The 25,588-nt window shown below is 42.9% G+C and overlaps 1 protein-coding gene across 1 annotated transcript in view; it reads left to right on the forward strand.

The window, feature by feature from the left end:
* The first annotated feature begins 10,969 nt into the window (after window positions 1–10,969).
* MTUS1 (microtubule associated scaffold protein 1) overlaps window positions 10,970–25,588 on the forward strand; it is a 179,646-nt gene continuing 165,027 nt past the window's right edge. Inside the window, exon 1 of the mRNA XM_004610331.3 lies at window positions 10,970–11,193. The gene's annotated coding sequence lies outside the window, so the exon portion shown is untranslated. The remainder of the gene's footprint in view (window positions 11,194–25,588) is intronic.

Genomic DNA, 25,588 nt, shown 5'->3' on the forward strand with positions numbered 1-25,588 from the left:
TGCTGGGAAGATTCCTGAGCAAAGAGCCAAGAATCATCTCTGAACACTGCCAGATGTAACCCTGGACACTCCCCACAAAAGAGATGAAAGTACAATGTTTAGAAGTGAATGCCTGATAGTAAAACTATAAAGAAAAGCCTATAAAGAAAAATCACTTAAGAAAGTGATTAATAGAAAACAGTTCTTTGGTGGGGAGGGATATACCCATCAGTGCTTAGAGGATTGAACATAGGGCCTTGCTCATTTGAGGAATATTCCATATCCCCTGAGCCACAACTCCAACTCCACAAAATATTATCTCTTAGGGCCATTATCCAAAGGGATCATGACTCACTTGGATACTTGACAATCTTCCTTTTCTGGACTGAGGTAACGCTCTAAAGGATGTTTAATGTAGTAACTTTTGAATTGTCTTTATGTGGCATCTGAGTCTGTTTATATTTATTATTGTTGTTGTTGACATCATTAAGCATGTGTGGTGTCAGGGATTGAATCCAGGATCTCGTACTTGCAAGGCACGTGCTAGGGCACTAAACACGTTCTCAATCTTGTGCTGAATTTTATAATGAAAGGTGCAGCATTTTAAGAAACAGAGTTGGTCTTTGGCCTGCTTCTGATACTGAGCCTTAAAACCCTGTGATCACTGAAGGGTGTGAGTGTCTTTTGGTGTTTCTGAGAATCCCCTGTGAAGCACACATGCGCTTGCGCTAATGATGACTTAGGGTGCCCTGATAGTCTTTAGATGGAGCTGCTGACCCAAAGGCCAACTGATTAGAGGCTTGGGACTTTCAGTCTCCCTCCCTCCCCCGCCCTCCACCTTCTGGATAGAGAAGAGTGCTTACAGATTAGGCTCTTCAACTCCTGTAGCACTGTAGCACTGTAGCACTGGTTGTTCATCAATTTGCTCGAGCGGGCACCAGTAATGTCTCCATTGTGAGACTTATTGCTACTGTTTTTGGCATATCAAATACGCCACGGGTAGCTTGCCAGGCTCTGCCATGCGGGCGGGATACTCTCGGTAGATTTCTGGGCTCTCTGAGAGGGGCGAGGAATCAAATCCAGGTTGGCCTCGTGCAAGGCAAACGCCCTACCCACTGTGCTAGCGTTGTCAGGATGGCCGAGTGGTCTAAGGTGCCTGGAGAACTAGATAGATTTAGATGCATCCTGGGTGGCATATCTCAGTTCCCCTCCTGTTTTCTGGTCCCTTCAGGACCTTGCTCTTTGTACCTTTAATCTGGATGTTCTTCCACATTCTTTACAATAAACTGGGATCGTTCTCTGAGTTCTCTGAGTCACTGTTGCAAATTAACTGACTGGGAGGAGGGAGTCATGGGAATTTCCAGTTTATTACCAACTGGTTAGAAGCACAGGTTATAACTTGGATGTGTGATTGGCATTGAAGTGGAGACCGTTTTGGGGAGACTGAGCACTTGCCTTGCATCAAACTTGACCTGTTTGATCTGATGCTATTTCCAGTAGATAACGACAGAATGAAGTTAAATTTGTAGGACATTCAGTCAGTATCCACTGGGAATTGAATTGTCAAGGGGTATCTGAAAATGGGAAAACAACAGCAACACCCCCCCAAACAAACGCAAAACACCCCAACCACATCAGATATACAAAAACAAACCAGCCCTGGGGCCAGAGAGGTAATCTAGTGAGTAGAATGAATCGGGCATTTCCCATGCATGAGGCTGAGCCAGGATTAATCCCTGGCACCCCATATGGTCCCTCAAAAACCACCAGGAAAGATCCCTGGATGTAGTGCTAGATGTAAGCCCTGAGGATCACCAAGTGTGGCCTAAAAGCAAACCCAAAAACTACCCTTATCTTTCTGATGCAAAAATTTCAACCAGATCACTGAGTATTGGGAAGGGGGTGGGCGGTGAACTACCTGGCAGTTCTCAGGGAATATTCTTGGCTCTATTCAGGGGTGTATACTGGCAATATTCTGGGTAATACTCTGGGTACTTTTGAATCAGGATCATAAGGATGCATTGCAGGCACCTTAATCCCTATATTATCTCTCTGGCCCTTCAATGCATTTAAAGTATGTGCTGCATATTTTAAAGTATGCATACAAAGTATGCAATGCATATTGAATGCATCTCAGCTTTTTTGTTTGTTTGAGGAGGCCACACCCAGCTGTACTCTTGGCTCTGTGCTCAGGAATCATTCCTAGCAGGCTTGAGGGACCATATGGGGTGACAGGAATTGAGCCTAGGTTGGCTGCATGAAAGGCAAGCACCTTTCTTGTTGTGCTGTCACATTGGTCCCGAGTAAATACATTTTAGATCCAGGGATCTAACTCAATGTTATCATGTTTAACATTAAGTTATATATCTCAGCATGCAAGAGACTCTAAGTTTGATCTCTTGTACCACAGGACTCCAGATGTGGTCCCAATTGCAAAATTAAAAAAAATTAAGTATGTGCATTGTAATGGAAACCAACTGGTTGACTTAAATGCCAAAGACTGTTAAAATAAGTTAACTTTGGGTATTTACACTGAAGGTACCATTTATTTTTCCTTCAAAGATTCAGCAATAGAAAAGTCTTCTTCAATGAAGATCACTGTCACTGTCACTGTCATCCCGTTGCTCATCGATTTGTTCAAGCAGGCACCAGTAACATCTCTCATTGAGAGACTTATTGTTACTGTTTTTGGCATATCCAATACGAACAGGTAGCTTGTCAGGCTCTGCTGCGTGGGTTCGATACTCTCGGTAGCTTGCCGGGCTCTCCGAGAGGGGCGGAGGAATTGAACTCTGGTCGGCCGAGTGAAAGGCGAATGATCAACCGCTGTCCTATCGCTCCAGCCCCAATGAAGATCATTAAGAGAAAAATGGAAATTGTGGTTTTTTGGCATCAAAGGGCACCTGGTGGAGTATGGGAAGAAAATATAAGCCACTATCTAGCTATCTATGTTTCTGTGTTTAAATTTTATTCTCTTTTATTTTTGTGGATAGTCTATTTCATACCTAATGTATCAGTACTCTGGTATACATATATTTATATGTATATATTCGCACATACATATACATTAGAAATAAATATTGGAAATGCATACTTAAGTTTTTTATAGGCAGAATTGCACAAGTGAGGGAATTTGAGTGAGAAGTCACTGGTCCACTCACTGCAACAGGAGGTCAGGTGTTATCTGAAAGCCCGAAGTTGGGGGGGAATGCCAGACCTGGGTAGGCAGGAGGGAATGTTTCAGGCAGATGAGTCCTGAAACAATTCCTAGAACAATAGTAGGGGAAATAGATGATATCAGTAATTCCAATATGGGAGAACCTGGCAAGCTCCCTGTGGTGTATTCGATATGCCAAAACCAGTAACAAGCTGGGTCTCATTTTCTTCTGGCCCTGAAAGAGCCTCCAATGCAGCACCATTGGGAATGATGAGGAAAGAGAGGCTTCTAAAATCTCAAGGCTAGGACAAATGGAGACGTTACTGAGACCGCTTGAGGAAATCGATAATCAATGAGATGATGATGATGATGATGAATTCCAATATGAGTGAATCACAAGTAATACTACGTTAAAATTTTGTCCTCATGACAACCAAATGGAAAGGACTAATTTTATGAACGATATTGAGAGATCAGAGAGAGAGTACAGGGGTTAAGTCATATGGTTTGCATGCCTCTCACACTGCTTCAATTATAGGCACCTCATGGATGACTACCCCAAGCATCATCTAGCATCATCGGGTGTGGTCCTGAAGCCTCCAAACACTGCTGGGGCTAGAGAGTACAGTGGGTAAGGCACTTACCTGGTTGTAGCTGACCCAGGTTCCATTCCAGATGCCCCACATGGTCTCCCTAAACCGGCCAGGAGTTACTCTTGGGCACAGAGCCAGGAGTGATCCCTGAGCATAGTTGGATGTATTCCCTCTCACCCCCCCAATACTAAGTAATGAAAAAAATGGTAACAAATAGCCAGTAGGGTGGCTTAATCATACCACTATGTAGTCCACACCAACACTGAGGTGTAGAGGGTCAAATCAATTAAGATACACCTAGGTGTTAAAGCAAAGTCTTTTAGCTCCAATCCATATTCATGATGTTGAGATGATAGAATTTTTCCCCCTTTGGGGATCCCTGACCAAGGGAGGTCAGGATGCACTTGGAGGCTATCTATGGCCCTGGGCATTAAGTCCAGGACCTCACCCTGGGTGCTTTCTCAGCCACTGAGTCATCTTCCTGGCCCTGCTTGTTGAGGATCTCTAAGAGCAGAACAGTCAGGAGGGGATCAGCCCATTTGGGGTAGGATGGGACGCTGTGGTTTGAACTCACACTCGCTAGGTAAATGCTTTAAAGTCGCTTAGTCATTTTTGGACCCTAATATGTTTTTGCCGTTTGTAGATTTATCCTCTTATTTAAGGTTTGCAGACAAATAAATAATTGCTTTGAGTTAAACAGCAAATAATAATTAGTGGTTTTCCAGGGAAGATAACCCGTTTGTAAATTAGAGGGGATTAACTATAATTTTGTGGCACTCAAAAAGAGATTGTAAGTATACATATCCAAAATAGATAAAACTTGGGTGGTAGTAAATTACAGCCCTGGATTAGCAACCTAACTTCTTGATGTTCTACATAACCAAAGGAAAAAGTGTCTTACTTTTCAGTAACTAATCAAGCCCTGATTTGTAATGTTTACATAGTGCAGGGTGGGTCACTGCTGAGGAAAAGTTCTATTTTTAATGGCTTTCCCCCTTAAATTATAGATTATACGCAATTGGCCCTCTTGTCCCATTTTCATGGGGGTCAGAAGGATCTCTGAGTAAGAATGAATCAAGAACTATAAGTCAAGACAGAAATTGCCAAGAAAAAAAAAGGAAAAGAACCAAGACTCAAATAGACTAGGTCTAGGGGTGGAGTACCTGTGACAGGTCCCAAGATAGAATCCTCAAGGCACTTTTATTTCCTATACTCTTTTTAGGTAATCAACTAGCAGGGCCCGAGGTCTCTAAGGGCTTACAGTTGGTCTATAAAAGCCAGAAATATAAATTTAAAAACAAATCTGAAAAGTCTGTGTAGGCTCTGATAATATCAAGAGTATGATATTTCAAAGCCACAGCTTCACGATTATATTTGTCATGAAGCAATAAATAATTGGAAAAGACATCCTCTTTTCAACAAAAGACTCCCTCTGATTGGAGCAAAGACTAATCGAGATGAGTATGACACAGTTAATGATTCATGGTCAAGAGTGGGTTACGCAGACTAGTGGTTTCTTTAGTCATGACATTTAAGCGCTTAAAGTAAACATTCTCAAAGTGGGTGCATAACAAATTGGTGGTTGTTATACATGTATTTTTAATTTCTTCCTAATATGAGGAGGTGGAAAGCAAAGTTACAGAACAACTTGTTTGTGTCTGGGCTAAAATAATTTTGGCATCATTGCTATAAGAATAGTTCCTGCTATAGTCTATAAGTGGAAGAGGAATTTGAGGATGTTTTCCTCTGTGGGAGGAGTTACTCAGATGTTCTTGGTAGTGGAAGCGCCATTTCCTTATTATTGATACTACTCTGAACTTGTAACAAGAAAATCTTCCTAGATAATCTTTACAAATGTGCAGTTTTCTGTGCAAGAATAGTCCTACACTGATATTTACTCTTCTGGAACCCTAAAAGGATAATCGACTTAGAGTTTTCAAGGTCCACTAAGAAGGATGGATATTTCGGAACCTGAGAGGTATTTATAAATAAATAAGAATCACTTATTGCTGTTTCACACCACCAGGAGTGATATCCAAGCACTGCAACCTCCCAAATGATACAAATAGAGCTGGGGGGACAGCCCACAGGTCCAAGCTGGTTTCCTACTATGCAATCATTGAGCCAGCCAGTATGTTTGTATATTCAACTAAGTACCTCTCACTGTCTGGGGATTCCAGGATCAGGAAGCCTTGTGACTGAATGTACTAGACATTTTCTGTCAGGATATGGAAAGTCATCAAAAGTACCACAAATTCCTGAATTCATGGCCATTATCCCCTCTCATAACTCTATCATAGTATTCGACTGACCAGAAAATTTCTGGACATTGTCTAAAGCCAATCTGTCTCTCTCTGGGAACATGTCAGAATTTTACCATAGCAAACTTGGCTTTTGAAGAAACAGCTATTTACACACATCTCTATGCCTAAACATAGATGCTCTTTTACTGTTGTAAAGTTTGATCAACCTGCCCGCTAACTGGATGACTATCATTACCAAGTTGAGTGTTATTTATTTTATTAATATGTTAGCATTTTTTGCTTTAAAGCCACTATGAAAAATAATAACATACAGGGCCAGAGAGATAGTATGATGCTTACCTTGCACATGGCCAACCAGCCAGGAGTAAGCTCTGAGCACTGTCAGGTGTGGCCCCCAAACAAAATAAAAACCCAAAAATTAAAAAAAAAGAAAAGAAAAGAAAAGAGAAATAGCAATATGAAGTATGTTATAGTAGGAGCAATAATATGCTCTTGTTTTCCATTCTGTTCCCTTGATCTAAAACACTAGTGAAAAACATTTCTCTTTGAATTCACAGTGAAGAGTAGCTTTGCTTCCCTTAAGGAACTATCAGACCCTTTGGGAAAAGACAATTCTGTAACTGGTTGAGGCACTGGTGACAAGGAAGCATAGTGCTACGTTTCATTTTTCAATGTTGTTTACCCTCACCTGTTGAGTTTTCCCTCAAATTCTACTTTATTTTATTTTATTTTTTGCTTTTTGGGTCACACCCAGCGATGCTCAGGGGTTACTCCTGGCTCTGCACTCAGGAATTACTCCTGGCAGTGCTCGGGGGACCATATGGGATGCCGGAGATCGAACTTGGGTCGGCCGCGTGCAAGGCAAACACCCTATCTGCTGTGCTATCGCTCCGGCCCCTCAAATTCTACTTTAAACTTCTACATATTTATTTTGAAATCTGTTGTGCCTGTCTTTTACAGATGTTCAAATTTGTCATCTAATAAAGTGGCAGTGTTAAGTGAATATTAGTAAACCAAAAATCAAGTTTGGGGAAAAAAATCTAAGGACTATTCATGGAATGACTTACTCTCTGTGCAAACTGCGTTCCATTCCCAGCCCCCACCCCGGGCCCCATGCCCCGAGAAGTAATCCTAAAGTTCTTTCTTCAGTTATGATTGAATGTGACTCTGGGAAAGTTAGTCCGAAGCAGTACCTAGGGAGGAGATGTCAACATTAAAAAAATTCTAAATTCTGAGGAACTTGCCAACTCATCATTTTTACCACAATCAAAGCATATTAGAATTTTATGTACTAAAATCTTGGTATTTTTAGAGAAACCAGAAAATAAATGTAGTTAAAGATCTATTTACTTCCAGCTCAGTACTTGGGAGGTTACTCCTGGTACTGTTTAAGGCACTGTGCTGTGCTGGGGATTAAACCCAGGTCTCTGCTCAGACATTTGTGCTATCTCCCTGCCCTGTTTGTTTTTTATTATTTTTGGGTTTGGGACCACATCTACAGTGCTTAGGCATCACTCCTAGTACTGTGGGTGAACAAGTCTGGGTCTACTAATTACAAAGCATGCATCCAACCAATTGAGCTATCTTTTCAGTATTTTTTTTTTTAAGGGGGTGGGGGTGGTGATGGGTAATAAACCAAAGGCCTCACACGTGCAAGGCAAGTGCTCTACCACTGAGATAATTAATCCCCAGCCCTGGTCATTCAACTAATTAATCAGTTAACTAATGTTAGGGTTTTGAACCACACCGGTGATGTTTCAGGAGTTACTCCTATCTCTACACTCAAAAATTACTCCTGGCTGTGCTCAGGGGTTCATATGGGATGCCAGGGATTAAACCTGGGTCAGCCTCATGCAAGGTAAATGCCCTATGGGTTGTATTATTGCTCTGATCCCATGATCATTTATTTTATATGTGAAATTAGTGGGAGAGAGTCATAGTCATCTTTAATGGAAAAACTTCAAGCAATAAAAATATTTTCAAAATACTGGGATGGATTGTAGATTATTTATATGTTTAAAATTGAACAAATATGAAATCATGTCAAGGGGAAGCTCTCTTCAAATTCTGCCTTTGAACTGTCTGGTTCTTTTCCTTCTAAAGTCTTTATGTTCTGATAAAATTAGGTGAAACTAGGGGTCAGAAAGATCACTCCTTGGGATAGAGTGCATACTTTGCACACAGGAGGTCTGGATTTAATCCCAGCCACTTGTAAGAGTGAATTTTGAGCACTGTTAGGTATGGGTCCCAAGCCAACCAATAAACAATAAAGCCCAAATTAGATGAAATGAATCTTGTCAATTTCTGGCTATCTTTTCAGAGATATTTTATACTTATACAAAACAAATATGTGTGTATATACAGGCATATAATTTATCTTCTTAATAGACTATATAAAGCACATGACTAGTACATTGTTTTACCTTTAAAATATGCACATAAGATATCTTGGAGATCATTTCATAAAAGTACAATGAGATTTTAAATTCTTTTTAAAAAGACTAGGATTTCATTTTATGGTTGTAGAATAATTTATCAATGCTTGAACTTGGGTGGGGAGGGTTTGGGCTTTACTGGATGGTACCCACAGTGCTTAGGAGATTCTGTGCATCTGGGGCTTGTGGCATGTAAGGCCAGTGGCTTAATCCCTTCGTTGTCTCTCTGACTCCATCAGTCCTTCATTTATGAACATTTGCCCCATCCCCCAACAAATCTTTCATTACTACCAAAAATACTGAATGGAAAAGCTTATATTGACCTGTCATATCTTATGTGTATTGTAATATATGATTTTTTTGGGTGCCAGGATTAAACCCAGGGCCTCACAGGGAACGCAGGTGTTCTACCACTGAGTTGCAACCTCAACGTGTAAGAAACACTCTTACATATAGACTTATTTGCTCAAAGGGTATGTATACTTATCACCTTGTTTGGAATTTTGAATTACCTAATGGAAGTTATCCTACTTTATATGTTCCTCCCACCCCCTGCAGGGGTTCAAACCCAGGTCTCCTGACTGCAAGATAATGCACTTTAGCCTTGAGTCATACGCCTAACTATATTCACATTTGCACTGGGACACTGCCTGTTGCTTTATATTTTTTGCCAATACACAGTCCTATCAAATTTTGCCAGTAGGATAGTAAAAAACTTTTTCCAGTGTAGTTTTAGCTTGCACTTCTCTAATTAAAAAATGTTTTTTGTTTTGTTTTGTCTTCTTCCTTTTTTTTTTTCTTTTTAATTAGGACAAAGAGCACAAAGTTCTGTGCAGTTATAATCTTGCCCTTAAGTCTGTTCCTGGAGCCTGTAACAGGTCAACAGTAGAGTTCAGAGATCAAGAACATGGCACCATGCCCAGAACCGAGATGGAAAGAAAAGCCAGCAGGCCCCATTTTAAGCATGCTTGCCTTGACGTGGGCCCTGATGATGTCCCTAGAAGGTAACTTATATTTTCATGTGGGTGCAATTAGAAGCTAAATTTCATACTCCCCACTGGCCACAAAAGTTCCTCCTAATTATTTAGGGAGGGTGGGTTTTTTTCCTCCTTCCTTTTCGTCAATCAATCCCATAGAAAAATGAAGTAAAACAGGTTCTGTATTTATAGTTATAACTAAGCCACACAATAGAACTGGGGGGGGTTGGACCAAATTGTCTGGGTCACATGAGGGTTATAAAGATTAAATGGTATGTTTAACACCAGGAGTATTCTGCTTACTGAAGAGGCAGTTGCTAATTAGCATAATTGCCTCATGACTTGCAGAAACAATGTCAGTGTTTTTGATTTTTGTTTTGGTGCTTTCGCATAAGGGATGCTCTTTCAATAGTGTTTTAAAGTGTATTCCTTTCAGAGTCTCTTTAAAAATCATTCCATGTCTTTTCCTAAAATTATAGATATATGAGTTGCTTGCATGTTTTTAAAACAGGGACTTCAAAAGCAGGTGAGAGTTGTCTTTATATAAAGAAATAAAAAGTTAGAAGATGGATCTGTTATGTTTGCACTTGCCCCATACGAAGCTGGATGACCTGTGAGGAAATCGCTTGGTCTTTTTGGGTTTCCTTTTTCTCTCTTAGAAAGTTGAGGTATGAGTGACCTGTATACCCCTGGGTCTTGATGAAATAATGGAACATTGTACAGGAATGAAAAGGTTTTACAGATGTAAATGTCAGTACATTTCTAGCTGAGCCATTAACGATGGTATAGAAAATGTCAGATGCAGCATCCAAAAACTAATTTTCATAAATACTTTACTTGGGTTTTTAGTAAACCCAAACCATTTAATTAAAATGGACTCAGGTTGCCTGGCACTTAATTGCTCAGTAACGTTACATTTCCCCTCGGTGGAAGGGCATCGTTGGAAAAGGATTGTATTTTAAAAGATACATAGAGAGAATCCAGTACTTGAAGTGAGAAATGGATAGCTATTGGTGGATAGCTAAATGGATAGCTAAATGGTAAAACGTGTTCAGACGAGCAGAGGGCAAGGGTTTACTTTGTTTAGAGGGAAGGGATCTGATCGAAACCTTTCCACTGCACCCCACCCCACACACCCCCCAAACCCAACAGCGGGAACGCTCACTTCTTGAACCCTTAAGTGTTAGGAAACTACTTAGACGCCTGAAGCCCAGGGCAGTACGCGCCGCTGCTGGCTCCAGACCAGGCGGAGAGCCTGCCACCCCTCCCCCTCCGCATCAGGCCGGCCCTCGCTCCCCAGCCAGGTGGCCGGAGGGGGCTGGTGGGGCAGATTCTCCACCCCTCGCCCCTACCCCACGCCCTCCGGCCCTGGGGTCGGGCCACCTGACGGTCCAGGTGCGCGCGGGCGACAGGTGCAGGCGGCGGCGGGCGCGGCGGGCGTGGCGGTGGGGACTGGCCGGGAGCGCGCCGGGCCCGGCAGTGGACGCGAGCGCGGGACGAGCGCGCCAACGGTGAGTGGCGCGGGGCTGGCAACTTTCTCGGGGCGCGGCGCCCCCATCGCAGGACGGGGCGGGGCGCCGCCTGCGTATTTACAAGTTTCCCCGGATTGGGCTCTCGCTCCACCCTCGGGGTGCCCGGGCGGCAGCCGCCGGCGGGTCCCCAGGTGCAGACACTGACCGGAGGTCGCCGCGGGCACCGCGGGGTGGGCCCCGAGCGTCTCGGCCGACGGTCCAAAGGGCGCGTCCGCCCGCCGCCTGCGGGGCTCGGGCCGGCTCGGAGCCGCTGAGGGTAAGTGCGGAGGGGCCCGGGGGCAGGGACAGGACGGGCCGGGCGCCTCCGGCCAAGGTGACAGCCCGGGAGCTGGCAGGCAGGGGGCGGGAGTGCTCCAGGGGCTCGGGGTGCCCGCGTGGGGGGCAGGGACGGCCGGGTCACGTGGGGCCGGCGCAGCCCGCGCGCCGGGGACCGCTGCGGATCTCGGGGCTGTCACCTTGAAAGGGACCCAAGGGGTGGCGGGGCCCTGGGCTGTGCAAACTGACCAGCGCGGACCCCGGGCGGGAACCCGCCCACCAGACGTCCGATCCGCCCGGGCGGAGCCACCCCAGGCTACTCCCCGCGCGAACGGGTCGCTGGGGCCAAATCTCTGCCGGACGAATCGGCATGGAAAATGGGGCATTAACGGACTTGCTGCAGTCCCCAAGGTCCTCGGAGCCCGGCTTCGTTCCTGGCGCTCGCTGGCACTCTGCTGCCGCTCTGGGCAGTGCGCTCTTCAAGTGACCAGCTCGGACTTCGGTGGTTATTTACCTTTGAAAAGTCTCATCCCCGCCCCGCTCCCCCCTCCCCCCCAAAGATGTACATTTTTCTATTACGTTTTTTCCTCTTTAACTTTTATTGGGAATAATTTAGCGTAGGGGAGATGACATCTTAGATATATCCTGCGTAAAATTCACAAATTAGTATATAAGTGGTCAGCACGCTAAGAAAGGAAATTGTTTTGTTTGAATAACGTCAAAGTTGTAGGCGAAGGGGGGGGGGTTGTGGGTGGGGGTTACGTGATGAAAGCTTTTGTGATTGGAATTTAGTCTTCACGCTGAGCGGTCAGACCTGGGTGTGGAGTGGGCGTGGACGCTTTGAGGGCACAGAGTAGGGGGGAGGGGGGCCATGAAGAAATGGGTCGCTCCTTTCCTTGGGAACCTCTAACCTCCTTGAGGAGTTTAGAAACACTAAGTACAGCGCGTGGTTAACTTCAAGAAATTGCGTAGTTGGAATTGTAATTCTGTAGACAAACGTCTTTTTCAGGGATGTTGAGGGCAACTTAAAATGAAACAAAGATGTCCTGTTTGTAAAGTACGGTACAATGTGTTAAATGCAGTTTCTTAAGGTTTGCTTCTTCCTTACTGTTTTAAAAATTCTTTTTCTTGGGGTCGGAGAGATAAGTAAAAGGGTTAAGGCGCTTGCTTTGAGCAGCTGGGCCCAGTTAGATTCCTGGCTCCGCAGAGGATCACTAGAGCACAGAGAAATCTACTGATCATCTACCACGAGGTGGCTCCATCCCCCTCCCCCTCTTTCCTGCCTCCTCCCCACCCCCCATGCCAGCAAGAAAAATTCTTTTTCCTAAGTACAATATTCCTTATGAAAAGTTCCACAAAGGAATGATTAGAGCTATTTATCCTTAACACAACTTTAGGAATACTTCCCCTCCATCAGCACCCAGCACCTCAGGGTGTAGGCCTGGTGGCCCCTGGCACCTCTGGGTGTGGCCCCCACTAAAAAAAATAACCTTAGGAGTGGAGTTTAGTTGGAAAGTATTATTTATCTCACACTGACTTTCCCACCTATTCTTTTAAAACTCATCACTGCAGAAGGTGGAGGTCAGTGCTCATAGAAGTTTTTTACCCTATAATTATATATCAGTGAATCAAGGTTACAATTTGAATAATTCATAGGCTTATAAAATTGTAACTAGATTTCTTTCAGTATTTCTTGGAATGAAACAACAGTTATTAGATTAGGGCACTTAAAAAGTATGCCACTTAATAATCCTGTTCTGTTATCCATGATGGCTATGCTCCCAAAAGTAATGCATGCTTTCCAGATGAAACCTAGCAGGAGACATTGTGGTTTCCTACTAAAGCACATCTCTTGTGTGTTGGAGGCCCTGGTTTCTCAGCTCTGCAAAATAAAGACATAAATAAACCAAAAGCTATATCTCAGAATTTGGTAGTCAGAGAAAATGCAAGAGTTAATTCACCAGCTAAAGGTATTCAGATTACTTATTGATACTTATATACATATATAACCTAATTAGATTGACTTTTTCTAGATATATCATTCATACAAATATACTCCTTCATGGTGATTCTTTTCCTGCTAAGTTATAAAAAAAAATCCCTATCATGACAGTTCTTATTTTAGTGGCTATATAATATTTCATTATAGATGCAACACAACCATTTCCTTATAGCCAAAGTTTTAGGTTATTGCTAGTTGCAGCTCTAAATGTACAGGTGCAGCAAGTAATTCTTCATAGCCTTGATTTGCTTAGGATGGAGTCCTTGATGCATAGTGATGGTTCAAATATCTCTTGACAGTGGTTGGCCATTTGCCCTCCGCAATGTTTCGGCAGCTTCCCCCTGCAGTTAATAAGAATACATGTGTTCTTGCTGATAGGAAAAGTCATTCCTCAAAAGGAAAAAATAATTCTTGCCAGCTTTATAGGTGAACATGTTCTACAATATCAAAGTTGGCATGCCTTTGGTTACACATAATGTTGAATAGCAATGAAATTAGTCATCTTCCATTTTATTCCCTTTTAATAAAATATAGTGTCTATTTTTCTCTTAGGATATCAGTATTTTTCTACTCCAAGAACTATTTATGAATAGATAAACATTCTTGCCTTTTATTTGTAGCTTTGCCTTTTAAAGATACTTACCACTTATTTATTTTGTGTGTATGTATGTGTGTGTGTTTGTGGGAGGGGGACTCTCAAAAATTGCCCAGGAAATCTGAGGGTCACTCACAGTGATGTCCCACTATCTGGACAGTGGCTCAACTCCTCCTCAGACCCTGAAGTTCTGGGGACCAGCACGGTCACACCCTGTTGTGTGTGAAAGAATTAGCTTCTCTTGTTCTCTCTCTTTTAGTATTATAAATGAACTTCATCAGTTGACTTATGTACCAGTCATCAGAGTTGGGAATACTCATTGGACCCACCTCTATTCTTACCATGCTAGGTGTAACATCTTCAGCTTCTTTTTTTTATATATTGACAAAATTTCAAAAAACAAAATCTGCTTTTTTTTTTTCTTTTTGGGTCACACCCGGCAATGCTCAGAGCTGACTCCTGGCTCTGCACTCAGGAATCACTCCTGGCGGTGCTCGGGGTACCATATAGGGTGCTGTGAATTGAACCCGGGTCGGCCGCGTGCAAGGCAAACGCCCTACCTGCTATACTATTGCTCTAGCCCCTCAAAAATACCAAAATCTTCAAAAAACAAAATTTTTAGGTTTAGAATGATAAATAAAATTTTAGGGTTAGAATGCTAGTACAGGGATTCAGGAGCTTGCCTTGAATGTGGCTGATCCATGACAAATCCTTGACCTTTGATAGCAGAACTGAGATTTCCAGGTAGTGGAGGGTGAGAAGGAAGTGGACAGGAAGTGAGGGACCTTGGGCACTTGGGTGGTGAAGATCAAGTAACTGTACTTCAGACTTTTCCCTAAACTACAATAACATTTTAAAAAAATATTGATTAAACAGGAATCTTCATGTCCTAGAGTCGAGATTGTGGTAAAGTAGGTTGCTTTTGTTCATGAGAATAATTGTAAATGATATAAATCATTGGACTTACATTTCTTTGAAATGGGAGTTGATCGTTTCAATACATTTCTTTGAAATGGGAGTTGAAATGGGAGTTGATCATTTCAAATCTCAAGGAAGGAAAATCTTTATGTTCTATTGTGTGATTATGTAAACTAGTTCACAATCCATTAACTTTTAGTAGTTCCTTTTGTAGTTTATTTTGCCAGGTTGCTTCATTTGGGGGGTGGGGGGGAAGGTGAGGTGTACACCTGGTGATGGCTTGGAGGCTGCAGCCTCCAGGAGACAGACCCGGGGCACTCAGGTGCAAATAAAGCTCACCTTCTAGATCTTTCACCATCTCCTAGGCTCTCATTATTTAATAAGGGGGCGGAGGGGGCAGGGAACTGGGCCGCACGTGTTGGTGCTCAAGGGCAGTTTCTGGCTCTGTGCTGAGGCCTCACTCCTGCCTGTACTTGGGAGACCATCTGTGCCAGGGGCCCAGCCCAGGCCTCTTGCATGCAAAGCCAGCACTACAGCTCAGAGTACTTTCTTCGCCTTGCCCCCCAGATTAAAGAAAGTTGTGATAGTTTAATACCAAATTGTTGCTATGCGATGAGTATTCATGTCTATACAAAGAGACATTTTGTTTGAAACCTTTCCAAGCTACTTTGCAACACTTTGAAGAGAGAAGAAAAAGCCTTCTGGATTTCCCAAACTTGAGTTATTTTTCTATACCAGGGGGATAAGCCTTGAATAATGTGGGAACTACCCCCACCAATGCTGAGACCTTGTAGAACTGGGGATAGGGACGTCATACTCAGGACAGCAAACATGTCACAACTGAGCCCCATTCCTGGCCACCAGAACCCTTCCTAAGGGGACACTGCACCAGAACCAGTGTCCCTGATTCATTCTGAGCCTTTGGTGCCTAAATACAAGTGGGGTGGGGTGGAGGGAGGCATAAATAAGGAGTGCCAGATGAGGTTGCTATGTAGTATTTGAGGGCACTTTAAAGACAAAGAGCTTAGGATGAGAGGGGCACTACCCCTTAGCTGGCAGATCCTTCTCCTAATGGCTCCAGAGGAGATAAAAGTGTCTGTGGATGAGACTTCCTTGTTTTTGCAAACAGGATTAGATAATATTTTAGCCAGCCTGATATTACCTGATAGCCTCTGATATTCCACTCTGGCCAGAATTCTCCTTTCGATGAGAGTCTGTAGCTGAATTTAGTTAACAGCTTCTAGGTGTATTTTCTTTTCTCTTCTTTTCATCTGGGGGCTGCATTTAGTGGTTCTTAGGAACATTCTCCAAATTCTGGGGTTGCTCCTGGCAGTGCTTGGGGGACTGTGCAGTGCCAGGGATTGAAGCAGGCCTCCTGGATGCAAAGCATGTGTGCAGTAGTCGAGCTGTCTCTCTGACCCCTTTTCTGCTGTTGTTTATTATTGTTTTTGCTGGTGCTTTGGGATGCCAGTGGCTCTGGGTTAGGGCAGGGGGTGAGGTGGTGATTGGGGGTATTAGGGCTATGGGTGTTTAGGTAGCATTTGGGGGACTGCATGTGCAAGCACTGGCTAGAACCTGAGCCTCCTGTATGTAAACATGAGCTGTCTCTAGCCCTGAAAATGTTTGTCTTAAGCAAGTCTTAGAAAAGATTGCCTTGCTGTTTTGTTTTTGTTTGTTTTGGGACCTCACCCTGTGGTGCTCAGGACTTACTCCTGGCTCTGTGCTCAGTGATCACATCATGGTTTTGCTCAGGCAATCATATGGGGTGCCAGGGAGAGAAATGGGGTTGGCCTCGCACAAGGCTTACCCCCTGTACTGTCTCTCTGCCCCCTCTGCTATTTTCAAAGGGTAGGAGCACTTGTATTGTATGTGGAGACCGGCAGTATGATCCCCAGAATTGCATGGTCCTTTGAGCATCACTAGTGGGTATCCCTTTAGCATCCTGAGCACTGCTTGGGAGTACCCTCCAAATAAAATGATCTCAATAGTTTTTGAGATCTGCATTTGTTACTCTTTTATGTGCACTTATTCAAGACAGTAACACATGGTGGGACTTATTTGGCTCCAGATGAAAAAGACTCTCATTTGGTGGTTTAGAGATTTGGTGGACTGAACTTCACTAAAAAGACCCATCTTACTTTCATATCTGTAGCACTGTCGTCCCGTTGTTCATTGATTTGCTTGAGCACGCACCAGTAACGTCTCCATTGTGAGACTTGTTACTGTTTTTGGCATATTGAATATACTATGGGTAGCTTGCCAGGCTCTTCTGTGCAGGTGGAATACTCTCGGTAGCTTGCGGGCTCTCTGAGAGGGGCGGAGGAATCAAACCCTGGTTGGCTGCATGTAAGACAGACGCCCTACCCGCTGTGCTATCGGTCCAACCCACTTTCATATCTAATTAAGAAAATTTGTTGTTTGGGACCAGAGAGATAGTACAGCAGGTAATGTGCCTGCTTCTCATGCAGCCAACCTGAGATTTATCTAAGGCACCACGTATGGCCCACCAAGCTCTGTAAGGAGTGAGCCCTGAGTGCAGAGTCAAGAGGCCCCAAAACACTAACAACAACATCCAGATAGTATGTTGCTGCTTGTGCTTGCCCTGGTATCTACTTTTACACAATCAGGGAAGAAAGGGTTTGCTCAACGGATTTAGAACAAAGTTGAGCCTGGAGGTATTTCCTTAAGTAAATAGTTTTCAGGCACTTCAGAAATAAATATTTGCATATGAATCTTTGATTCCCAAACAGTTTTACTTGTTCTTTAAAGCTCATAGGTTTCCCTTAGCCTTTACTTTATTCCCCATATTGGTGGAAAAAAAATTTATTTGAAGATAACTACGTAAATCTTCCTAAAAGGCCCAGATATAAATGGACTGTTCCCTGGAGACACATTAGTAACACGAGTTTAAAAAAAATTAGATATTCTACCTTTATTCTAACCAAGGGGCTGGAGCGGTAGCACAGCAGTAGGGTGTTTGCCTTGCACGCGGCCCACCCGGGTTCAATTCCTCTGCCCCTCTCAAAGAGCCCGGCAAACTACTGAGTGTATCTTGCCTGCACAGCAGAGTCTGGCAAGCTACCTGTGCCATATTCGATATGCCAAAAAAACAGTAACAACAAGTCCCCAAATGGAGATGTTACTGGTGCCCGCTTGAGCAAATCTATGAGCAATGGGATGACAGTGACTGATACAGTGATTCTAACCAAGAGGTTTATTTCATTTGGAAGTTATAAAGCTATTGGGGCAGGAGTGATGGTGCAGCCAGTAGAGCATTTGCCTTGCATGTGGCCGTCCTGGGTTCAATCACCAGCATCCCATTAGGTCCCCCCCAAGCCTGCCAGGAGTAACTCCTCAGTGCCAGGGGCAGGAGTCAGTCCTAAGCAATGCTTAGGGGGCCCTGAAGACCAAAATAATTTTTTTTTCCAAAATAAGTAAAGATCATTTTAAAGTCTTTTAAAATCTCTTGAGGAAAGAGATCTACTTGTTTGGCAGGGTGGAATAAAATCTCTTTTTGTTTGTTTGTTTTTGTTTTTGTGCCACACCTGGTGATGCTCAGAGGTCACTCCTGGTGGGGCTTGGGACCATATGTGATGCTGAGGATGGAACTCCAATCAGCAATAGGAAAGGCGAATTACCTGCCTGCTCTACTATCTCTCCAACCCTATGAAATAAAATCTTTCAGAATGGTGCAAGAAAGGGCACATACATTAGCTGGAAGGGGCAACAGGGTCCCAGAAAATTATTTCCAGGTCATGTAATTGGTCTGAAACTGTACTGATTTCACGTTGAGGTAAAGTTGTCTTGAGACAGCAGCAGGCTGGCCAGCCCCACACTGTGAAGAGGACTGGAAGAGCCCGACCAACATGTCAGCCTCCTAGCCAAGGTGCGGTGTAAACATGGATTTGAACTCATCCTATTGCCTTCTTATCATTCTTTAAATACTTTAAATTATCTGTCAAAGTCTATTTCAGGCCAGTTCAATTAAAAAATTAGTGTTTTAGGTTGGGGAGGGCAATCAGCCATAATTATTCTGACCTTCTACAATTAAAACAGTTCGAGACATTTTTGTCTCCTAAATCAGCATTGAGAAAGGTATTTTCTCAGTCATGTTCATCAGAAGGAGAGGTGCGAAAGTGTATTTGTGCACAAATAAATAGATAGCATGAAGTGTGTGAGTGATTGGGTCCTGGACTGTTCGTGTGTTAGCTTAGCATCTATACTTTGAAACTTGGTGATGTTTAACCTGTGTTGACCTGTAAACCAATTCTGAAGGGAAGTCAATATTTCTTAACCTTAGTGCCGATAAGCATTTCATATACTGTGTGCAGCAGTGTTTAATGACAAATTAGAACATTTTCTTTCTCTTTTATAAGTTTTTATTTTCTTCTCTCATTCCTTCTCTCATTCTCTTTCCTTTGGGGAGGGGAAAATTGGGCCACACCCAGTGGTGTGCAGGGGTCACCCCTGCCAGGGCTTGAGGGCCAGATGTACTGGGGGATAGAACCCAGGTTGGCTAAGTGCGAGGCACTCGCCTTCACCTGTGCGCTGCCTCTGGCTCTGGCCCTTCAGTGGCCATTGAGATGATTGCCTATTTTGTGTGTATGAGCACAACCATAGTGCTCGCTGGAGTGGCATCTGAGGTAGTGCTGCTCACTGAGGTTTGCACTCCTGTAGCTGAGGGGAGGGGGAAGGGGGAGACTGCCTAGGCGCTCACCCAGGCCATGCTCTTAGTTGAGGCAGTGTGGGGTTGTGGGCTCCTTGGAGGCAGGTGACCTGGCAATGCTCACACATATGCCCACCAGGGATCCCAATTCCTGGCTGTGGTCTTCACTTTCAGCTTGCCAGGGTTTGTACTTTTTTGTGTGTGGTGCTTGCAGATACCTTGCAACTCTGGGGGTCACAGCTGGGCAAGCTGCCAGGCCCAAGTAATCTGCCAGGACTGTGCTCGGTGTATACGGGACATTAAGGATTTGAACTTGTGACAGGACAGGTGCTTTAAGCCTCTGCACTATTCCTCCATTGCTGAAAATTCTATTTTTGTGGGGGAGGACACCCAGTGGTGCTCACGGGCTGCTCCTAGCTCTGCTCTGCAGGGGACCAGGCAGGGTTAGGAATGAAAGCGTGGCCTTTGGCACTCACAGCTGCTGCTTAGCTTGTTGTGGTCTCTGCGGTCTAAATATTGTTGAAAAAATGTTTATCTCTTAGATTGTTTGCATGACTGGTAGAATTAATGATATTAACTTGGAGCTGCATGTTCTTTCAAAACGACACACTTGGCCAGCTTCGTAGAACAAAAATAGACGTCAACATAGATGGAAGCAGTATAAAAGACTTCAGTTTTTTTATGGCCACATCCAGTAGTGGTCAGGGATCACTCCTGGCTCTGTGCTCAGGGATCACTCCTGGCAGGGCTTGAGACCATGTGGAGTGCTGGGGATTGAAGCTGGTAACTGTGTGCAAGGCAAACTCCTGACCCAATGCACTATTGTCAAGCCCTGCCCCTAAGGAGACTCACTCCCTTCTGACTTCTGTGTCAAGTTGATTGCACGTATTTGCCAGAATAACTACCAGTTGAATCACCTTGTGCCACAAAGCTGGTTTTATTGTAAACAGCTGCAGTGCATTCGATTGATTCTTTGACAAATTACAGAATTGAGCCACAGTGCACATTACTACTAACCTCGTAGGGAGAACTGGGCTGAAGTTAGGATTGAGAAGTCCTGCTTACCGGTGATCAAGTAAAGACTGGAAGGACAAGAAATTTGTTTAAAAGGGTGAATGTTTCTATCATTTTTCAAGAACAAGGCCTTAAAAAATTACAGGCTCTATGGGCTGAGCACTAGCTTTTTCTGTGGGAGCCTGGTTGGATTGTGGAGTACCTAACCAGAAGGACCTTCAAGTGCAGAGTCGGGACTAGGCCCAGGGCATGGCTGCATGTGGCCCCAAGACAGAAACAAGCAAACAAAAATTCCTCAATGTCCACCGTGCATGTAAAATGCAAGTTGTTAGAGTAAAAGCTAGGATTATGTTTTCATAAGAAGCAAACCCTGAGCAAACCTGGGTGTGGCCCCAAACCCCCAAATAAATTAAATTAAAAAGATAAAGCCCCGCCCCCAACCATTGTGAAAAGGGCAGTTTTGGAAATGCTAATATTTTAAGTTTCTAAAAATACTGTCTAGAATCTTAGTGTTGTACTGTACATTGGGGAGACTGTTTACCTTAATGAAAATTTCATAAACAGGAGACTGTTTCGTATATTTTGTCTCTGTGAAGTTTCCTGGTCCTCACAGTTCCTCTTAGCTCTTTTCCTTCTTTTGTAAGAGAGTTGAGAGCATTGCAGCCTATTATTTCTGAACACTTAGGATCATCTTTTTTAAGCAGCCTTTTCCTTCATCTTTTGGTTAATCTTGTCTGCTTCTTGAGGATAGCATCGAAGCCTTAGGATGCTGGAATCACTTGTATTTTAATTATTACGTGGACCAGAATTAGCCTGGAATTGATCACTGAGAGCTTTGATGGCATGGGAGTTTGAAATTCTTGTGTTAGTCACAACTACCAGAAGATCCTTTAGACAAAAAGCTAATTTCCCTGCTACTGTTGTCATCTTTCCTCGTAGTGTCCTGCCTCTTCTTTCCTGGCTTGTGCTCAGCAAAGAGAATTTCCATGCCACCCCTGACCCCCACTGAAAGACAGTGCCTTTAGGAGTAGTGACCTGAGTGAAAAGACACGAGGTTTCTATTCCCTGCCAATCTTAGAACATCTGACACACTCATGGGCAAATGCTTGTGCAGAAGGAATTCCATTTGTGATCATGTGTGACATTCTCTATTTGTTTAGATGCTCATGAGTTGACTCTAGTCTCTAGAGCTGCTGCTTGTTTAAAGAAGTATGTATTTACACTTTATGGAGAAATTCAACTAAATTTTTTTTTAGTTCGGGAGTGTTCTTTAATAAGACTTATGTTTCGGAGTAGTTCTTTTCTGTATAACTTTTTGATGATTCACTAGAACTTCTGGATATTGAGTAAGGTTCAGACCTCCTGAATATGAAACTTTTTGTTGCTTTCAAGTTTCTGGTGTGTTGGTTTGTGAAGAAAGGAATGACAGATCTGTGCAGAGAAATTTCCCAATTTATTTTTATTTTCAATATTATAAGAGTGGTTTTTATCAATATAAAGAAAATGAAAATAGGGAAGATCCTGCCATTTTCATTTTATGAAAATTTTGGTTGTATCTTATTACACCAAACATTTGAAATTCGTAACCTTATAAGTGCAGAGGCAAATGAAAATGATTTTCTACTTCCATAGTAGAGGTTGAAGCCTGAGGGGTCAGGCTTTGCTTTTCTCCCCATTGTTTCAAGTGTTTCTTAAAATTGGAATAATAAATTCTGGTATTTCAGTGTTTTTTATGTGTATGGAAGTGAGTGGGGGAATCTTTGGGTCACACCTGGCTGTGGTCTGGGCTTACTCTGGCTCTGTGCCCAGAGATTACTCCTGGGGGTGCTCTGCAGACCATATGGGGTCCTGGGGATTGAATCCATGTTAGCCATGTACAAGATAAGTGCCCTACCTACTGTACTATCACTCTGGCCCCAGTAAGGATTTTTTGTTTTTTTTTTTGTTTTGGTTTTTTTTTTTTTGCTTTTTGGGTCACACCCAGCGATGCACAGGAGTTACTTCTGGCTTTGCACTCAGGAATTACTCCTGGCAGTGCTCAGGGGACCATATGGGATGCTGGGAGTCGAACCCAGGTCGGCCGGGCCGCGTGCAAGGCAAACGCCCTACCTGCTGTGCTATCGCTCCAGCCCCAGGATTTTTTAATTTGATTGTTGCATCAACCCTGTGAGGGTGGACAGGGAATGTCTTGAGAGTTTTGTTTTCATACACGAAGAAATTAAGGGTTGGAAGATCCTGGCTCCTATATCAGATAAGTTATGGAACCAGGAGCAGCACCTGGGTCTTTTCTTCCCATCTGTTTTCCAATCCCTGCGGTACTGTTACTAGACCACTGCTGTATATATTAAGAAGGAATATATATTGCTGTTACTAGGATTTTCTTCACATTGGAATGAAATGGAATCGAAGGCAAACAGCAGTTGGATACATAAAACTTAAGATGAAATAGAATTATGGCTTGTTTTTCCATTTTCTAACGTTTTAAAGTTCTTATCACTGTAGTGGTCATCCCCAGTGGTGCGAGAAGTATAGGGCAGGCAGTGCCAGGGTCCAAACTAGGGCCTTGCATCTCCAAGGCATGCGCTCTCCTCCTGTTTTTCCATTCCTTGATCCTATTTTTCCATTCTCTGTAATCACAGAGAATTACAGATTATAGAGAAGAATGTTAATCTTCTAAGAATAAAGATTGGTAGCATAAATGGAAATTAATATAGTTACAAGTCACTATAGTGGTATATTACATTTTAATTATGCTTTATATAGTTTTCAGATTGCTGTTTCCAAAAGAACACAATAAAATTCTGTGAGGAAATTCATCTGAATATTTGATTTCATAAGACATTATAAAATGTACCAGTTTAACAGAAATCTAAGGTCAATATATTGAATAAAAACTTGTGGGGGGGGTGTTGGGAAATATTTTAAATAGAAAATTTGAATTTTGTTTTCTTCTCTCTTTGGTCCCCAACTCCTACTTCCAGGGATCAAACCCAGCAGGGCCTTCTACTAGTAGAACATGTGCTTTGCACTTGACCTCAGCCACATTGCTGGCCCCATTGCCTTATTTTGGAGGGAGATAATTCATGGAACAGATGGAAAAAATCCCAGGTAGAAATTTAACTAAGAGCTCAGGCCTGTTATCTGTGAGAATGAGGGAAAGAATACTCCTATAAAGCCAATTCATTTCAGCCTACCTTGATAGTACTAAAGATCAGCCAGTCTATATCAGCAGATGAATTTTAAGGCACGTGGTGTGTGAGGACTTGCAAAGTTTGCCCCTGTAGTTGGCTACTTTTGCATTGCTCCTATGAGTTCAATGTGTGCATACATTGACCTTTTGTTTAGGAAATCCTATTTGCCAATGGAAAGTCTAACATAGGTAATCACTGTTAATTAAGAAAGTACAGGAAATTGGTGAAGGTTGAGATATAGTATGAGGTGCCAACTTGCGTAACTACACACACATAATGACATTTTTCAGTTGATCTTGGCATGCTTGAAATGGAAACTTACGTCCTTTTAGCCAAGTGGACTTTGGAGAAATATGGCAACTGTATGAAAGATTCTAAACAAGGAGATATTTGTGATTATTTAATCCTTTGGGAAAAAGATTTTATTTTAGCTTTAAACTCTGCCCTATTCACCTATTCTGCCCCTATTTCCCACAAACTAACTGTGCTAGCTTTTAGATAGTTTCTTTAGTTATGTCTAATTTATTATAATTAGTTTTTCATTTGGGGGATGCTTCTGCCTCTGCTCAGGGTCTCCTCTTGATGGTGCTCAGAGAACCAAGAGGTACCAGAGATAAAATCCAGGCCTCTAGCTTGCAAACCGTGTGCCCATGCTTAGCTTTCTCCCTGCTCATAACTCTCAAATTTAGAAACAAAATATTGCAGCAGCGTCTTTACATTACATCTTTTCTTTAGACCAACTACACAGTTCTGCTGTCTGCTGATGGGCCCTGTGTGTAAATGTTACTTTGACTTCCATGATTTACTTTCATATGGATAGCCTCTCTGTTTTGGCACAATACTATCCTGGGACTTTTTTTGTTTTTTACTTTATTGGACTTACCCAACAGTGCAGGGGGCCACCAGACTATATCTAATACTTAGTTAGGAGGTCATGTAGTACCAGGGATCAACCCAGAGCCCTGTGCATGCTAGGCATGTCCTCTAGCCCTTTGAGTAATCTCCCTGGTTCTGTAACGTAGTCTTGTTGACTCATGGGATTTTCCTTGGAAGTGGTGGTGGTGGTGTGTGTGTGGTGGGTGGCAGGGGGAGGGGTTGGGCCACTTCTGGCAATACTCAGGAACTTACTCCTGACTTTGTGCTCAGGACTTACTCTTAGTGGTGCTTGGAGGACCACATGTGGTGCCAGGAATTGGGTCAGAGTCAACCCATGTAAGGCAAATGCCTTAAACCCTGTACTATCTCTTCAACTTTGGGTTTAAGAAAAAATGTTTGTCATAAAGTTTATTTTTGGATGAAATTTTGAAAATAATTGTATGTAAGTTGTAAAAGAGGAGGACTTTGAGGTTTCTTCACTTCTCTACTATCAATAGTAATAGAATCATGCTGCATAGATCATTACTTAAAACTTCTTTTGAAGGAATGCTGAATTAGTGTCGGAAAAGATACTTTAGATTCTTAGTGAATTATTAGTTTGGGCCTATCAACCTCTGGGACATGATCCTGAGCTGCTTTCCAAGGGCACTGTTGAAGCACATTGTCTCTGATGCCCCATGGCATCAGGACCAGAGGACAGCCTAGTTTTTTTGGCGGATCGAGGGAAACATAATTAGGAGGAAAGAGTGAAATATTAAGTTCTGCATGAGTAGAGATGATCAGTTGTAAATGGTATAGCCAATATTAAAGATTTTTACTCAGGTACATGGGATTAGACAGAATGTGGATTACAGAATAGGAACAAGGAAAAATTAATATGTATTAATATTATGTACTGGAATTCTTACTGCTATTTGTCTTAGGATCTGTGAACAAATATTTTTCAGACATTGAGATAAGATTAAGCATCATGAAATAAACCTATTTTAAATGTACTAGTATAGGCTTTGTCAAAATACCCATCTTTGTAAACAACATACCAATCAAAACATAGAGCATGTCCATCATCAGAAAGCTAACCTTGACTGGGAGAGCAAGTTGCTAAACTTTGATCATCAGTAAAGTGAGGGTAAG

The sequence above is a fragment of the Sorex araneus genome, chromosome 1 (assembly GCF_027595985.1).
Source record: "Sorex araneus isolate mSorAra2 chromosome 1, mSorAra2.pri, whole genome shotgun sequence".
Classification (NCBI taxonomy): Eukaryota; Metazoa; Chordata; class Mammalia; order Eulipotyphla; family Soricidae; genus Sorex; species Sorex araneus.